This window comes from Rhipicephalus microplus, chromosome 2, assembly GCF_043290135.1.
Source record: "Rhipicephalus microplus isolate Deutch F79 chromosome 2, USDA_Rmic, whole genome shotgun sequence".
Classification (NCBI taxonomy): domain Eukaryota; kingdom Metazoa; phylum Arthropoda; class Arachnida; order Ixodida; family Ixodidae; genus Rhipicephalus; species Rhipicephalus microplus.
In genome coordinates, this window is record NC_134701.1 from 184,641,159 (window position 1) to 184,646,192 (window position 5,034).

General features: G+C 44.4%; 1 long non-coding RNA gene across 1 annotated transcript; it reads left to right on the forward strand.

Moving 5' to 3' along the window:
- The first annotated feature begins 1,735 nt into the window (after window positions 1–1,735).
- LOC119180866 (uncharacterized) lies at window positions 1,736–4,572 on the forward strand. Its single transcript, XR_005111112.2, has 3 exons — window positions 1,736–2,094; window positions 3,403–3,543; window positions 3,690–4,572. It is a non-coding gene; the product is annotated as an uncharacterized LOC119180866 (long non-coding RNA).
- Window positions 4,573–5,034: the final 462 nt, after the last annotated feature.

Consider the following 5,034-nt stretch of genomic DNA (forward strand, 5'->3'; position numbering starts at 1 on the left):
GCATGGACCACAGTATTCATTTTCATTTCATTTTATTATATTATACCCCTCAGGGCCAGAGGCATTACAGAGGGGGAGTGGTAAAAGCACAAAAAGGTAACAAAATAAAAGGAACAAAATATGCAAGTACAATAGAGACGCACTATAAGTTAGAAAGAGCCTGAGTATACAATATTAGCTACAGAATTGCGAAAATGTTTACAGTTATTAATGTTTACAATGACAGCGGGAAGGCCATTCCAATCGCGAGAGGTTCGTGGTAGAAATGATTGATAAAAGTACTCAGTATTACATGAAGCGAATCCAACTTTGTGACGATGATCAGTGCGATGGGATACATAAGATGGTTGAGGGATGAGTCGATCGCGCAGATCAGGATGATGATACATTTTATGAAACAAGGCAATGCGTGACACTTTTCTGCGCAGTGATAATGATGGGAGGGAAAGGTCTGATTTCATAGAAGTTATGCTGGCGGTGCGACTGTAATTAGCGCGAATGAAACGTACAGAGTTGTTCTGAACCATCTCTAGAGCAGTAATTAAGTTGATATGGGTGGGATCCCACACCGATGTAGCATACTCTAATTTCGATCGGATTAGTGTTTTATAGAGCAGGAGTTTCAAGGAGGAAGGAACGTGATAAAAATTTCGACGAAGATAGCCTAACATGCGGTTAGCTTTGTTAATTAAGTGCTCGATATGAGCAGACCAGTTTAGGTTTGCAGTAATGTAAACACCGAGGTATTTATATGAAGTTACTGATTCTAAATGAATGTTATCAATGTGGTATGGTGGTGGACGGGAAGATTTTCTGGAAACACGCATGACTTTACATTTATTAATATTTAGTTGCATTAGCCATTCACTGCACCAGTCTGCGATTGCGCCAAGATCAGACTGAAGTGAGGCAACATCATTAGAGTTCGTTATCTCTCTAAAAACAACACAGTCATCCGCGAATAGGAGAATATTAGAGTTAACAACGGAAGGAAGATCATTAATATAAATTAGGAATAATAAAGGCCCAAGGACTGAACCTTGAGGAACTCCCGAATAGACATCTGTAAACTCTGAGTTAAAGCCATTAAAAGAAACAAATTGTGAGCGGTTTAAAAGGAAGCACTCAATCCATTTCAGTAAATTAATACCAATATTAAGCGTGTTTAGTTTAAGCAGTAGCAATTTATGACAAACCTTGTCGAATGCCTTAGAAAAATCTAAAAATATGCAGTCAATGATCGATGATCGATCTAGTACTTGATGTAGCGCATGAGTAAAGGTTATTAGCTGAGTTTCACATGAGTAATGTTTTCTAAAACCGTGTTGTGCTGAACAGAAAAAAGAGTTGGATTCTAGAAAACCGACAAGGTTAGTGAAAATAATATGCTCAAACATTTTACAACATGTGCTGGTTAAGGAAATGGGGCGATAGTTAAGTGGAGATGTCTTGCTTCCAGACTTGTGAATTGGAATGACCTTCCCAATTTTCCACTCATTTGGAAGAATGGACTGATCAAGAGACTGTTGAAAAAGTTTAGTTAAGATTAACGCAGCGTAGGCCGAAGTGTTTTTCAAGAACTTGTTACTAATATTATCACAGCCGGGAGCTGAATGAAGGCTAAGTCCACCAATGAGCTCAAGAACACCAAGTGTACTGATTAGTATAGGTGGCATACTTTCAAAGGTATGGCTGTTTGTTGTGGGGTTATTAACAGCAGAATGGACAGAAAAGTTCTCAGCAAATGTACGGTTAAAAACTGAGGCACAAATATCAGATGAAATGGGGTCGCCAGAGGAATCGGTCAGTGTGATAGCGTCATCGGTTGAGGGATTAAAAGTTCGCCAGAATTTCTTAACATTTGTGGTTAACATGGAAGGTAGTACATGGGAATGAAAATGTTTTTTTGCATCTCGAAGGGCTTGAATGTACAACGTAGACGCTGTTGCATATAAAGCCCAACGTTCATTAGAAGGCGAAAGTTTTGCGGCGCGAAAGAAACGCTTTTTCCTGTTTGACAAACGCCGGATATGGCTGTTGTACCAGGGTGCATTTGAGTTGTTGGTTACACTGCGGTGTGGGATGTACTGTTCAGTGAGTTGATTTATTTTATCTGAAAACATATTCCAATTAGTTTGTACACTGCGATCGTCAAAACCGTCAAGAAAAAGATCAGTGAAGGTAGAAAGGTCATTGTTGATTGCCTCAAAGTCACCTCTGTTATAGTCACGAATGATTTTCTTCTTTTTCTTTGTTTTCGGGTGGGCTAAGTTAATGGAAAAATGTAGAAGCAAATGATCGCTAAGACCCGGAAGGTACGTTATGGGCGATATTATATCGGAACTGTTTGTTAGAATTAAGTCTAATGTGTTTGCAGCGTGAGCTACTATTCTGGTTGCTTGTGTACACATTTGCTGTAAGGAAAATACCGAGCAAACGTCTAAAAATTCGCGAGCTTGGGACGAAAGCGGAAATATTAAAGGGGAATGGGAATTCCAGGTTATGTTGGGAAAATTGAAATCACCCAGCAAGAGCAACGGCGATGTAGGGAAACGCGTACTAACAACGTTTATGGCATCTTGAAGTTCGCTACTGAATGTAGGCGAGGGTGAGGGTGGGCGGTAGCATACCCCGATGACTACATTCTGGTGACTAAGCGTTACCACAGCCCATATCATTTCTAGATTAGTATGAACGTGTACAGATGATGATGGGATATCGCTGGAAATAGCCAGAAGTACGCCACCGCCTCTCTGTGTGCCACGGTCGCGACGAAAAAGTGAGAAGCGATGAGCGTTTAAAAATATCTCGGAGTCGCACACTTGCCCGCAGAGCCAAGTTTCAGTTAACGCGATAATTTTAGCGGAGCATGTGTCGATCGCTGATGATAGAGAGTTATACTTGTTAAGAACACTTCTGATATTAGTAAACAGGACCGATATGGAAGCTACAGTCACATGACCACTGCCCCTCGCGCTTTCCTAGGGCTTGGAAGTTGCAGGCGGGGCAATGGTTCGTGTACTACGATTTGGAATGTTGATGATTGCATCACTGTTTGGGTCGTACATGTAGCATTTTTGGTTCAGAAGCAGCTTGTTGTAGCTGAGTTTATGCTCTACGGGGCCTGGTTGACTCTTGGCAAAATCAAGTAGTTTTTTCCGAGCTGCACGTGTAGCGGGTGAAAAATCCTCTGCTACAGTGATGTTATGTTTCTTTAGGTGTATATGTGTCGCAAGTAACGCATCTTTTGTTTTATAGGATAGGCATTTAACTATGATTGGGCGACATTTGCCCTGGCTGAAGGTACCCAAGCGATGCGCGCGTTCAATGGCATCAGAGGAAAGGGGAGAAGAAAGGTGGCAATTGAGAGTGGAAATAACTTTTTCCTCTGTCATTGCCCAGGTTTCTTCAGAATCTGGGATGCCGTAGAAAATGAGGTTGTTGCGTCGCAGTCTGTCATCGTGATCCTGCACGCGTGTTTGCAATGAGCATACCTGAGCGGAAAGCTGATCTGTCTGAGTATGGATGCTACTAACTTCCTGGGTAAGTTCTTCTAGTTTTTTATAATTTTCCTCCAGTACTTCAAGCCGGTTCTGAATAGCAGTGATCTTGGTTTCGATGGATTTCTGTCCAGATTTAATTGCTTTAACATCAGCTGCTAATTCGGTCTGTACCTTCGAACTTTCCAGTGAGCGGGTGTGAACATCTTTGAGCATTTGGAAAATGACCCTCATCTGTTCCGCGGGATCTGCGGGTAAGGATGCTATGTCACCGAGCGTGTCCGAACGCTTGGTAGGGGGCCCGGGGTTGCTCTCAACATCGCCAGCGCGTAGCAGCAAAAAAGGTATGAAAAAACATTCACAAAACACTTCACACAACACCCGTGGACACGGGACCAGTATTAAGCAGAGGTTGTTATTTTTCTTTGCATATAAAGAAACGTTTGCACACACCTGCATTGCAAAAAGGAAGCGATTCAGTGCTTGTACAGAAGCACCGATCCCGTGTCCACTGAATTGGTTTGGGCTGCGCTGGCTTCTTAAACACTTGGTTGAAGTTGATGCTGCTGTCGATCCGGGGGGTTGCTTGAAGACGAGTTCATCAAGAATAGGCAGGGTAGGCATGGGCGCGAAATCACGAGGCGAAAAGATCACCACGTCAGACGCGCCGACGCCTAGATGTTCCAGCGTCGAGGGTAATGAAGGAGCGCATATCACGCCTAAGGATGCACTTGATAAGAAGGGCACGAGGAATGCCAGCTGAACCTGCATTGCAAAAGGGAAGCGATTCAGTGCTTGTACAGAAGCACCGATCCCGTGTCCACTGAATTGGTTTGGGCTGCGCTGGCTTCTTAAACACTTGGTTGAAGTTGATGCTGCTGTCGATCCGGGGGGTTGCTTGAAGACGAGTTCATCAAGAATAGGCAGGGTAGGCATGGGCGCGAAATCACGAGGCGAAAAGATCACCACGTCAGACGCGCCGACGCCTAGATGTTCCAGCGTCGAGGGTAATGAAGGAGCGCATATCACGCCTAAGGATGCACTTGATAAGAAGGGCACGAGGAATGCCAGCTGAACCTGCGTTGCAAAAGGGAAGCGATTCAGTGCTTGTACAGAAGCACCGATCCCGTGTCCCGTGTCCAGTATGCCTGGACTTGGCGGTGTAGCACGTCGTCTAGTCGTTTGGATCGTTTCTATGTGCCGAGCGCGCTAGCTTCTTACGTATCGCACTCTGACGTAGTAACATTACCATCATCGCCTGTTTATATATCAGACCACCGACCAGTGACGCTCGAGGCTCACTTTCCCTTTTCATCATCAGTGAAACCTTGGCGTCTTGACATCCGCATTCTGCACGACGCGCGTACACGCTCCAGTTTATCTAGAATCTTGCGCGCCTCTCTTTCGGGATGCGGTCCGGAGGTGTGGGACGCGCTCAAGACGCAGTGGCGTTTACACTGCTCAGTAGCAGGGCGGGCCCTTAGACGCCGTACGTCCGAAGAACTAGCGGACACTGCAACAAAGCTGCGTATTG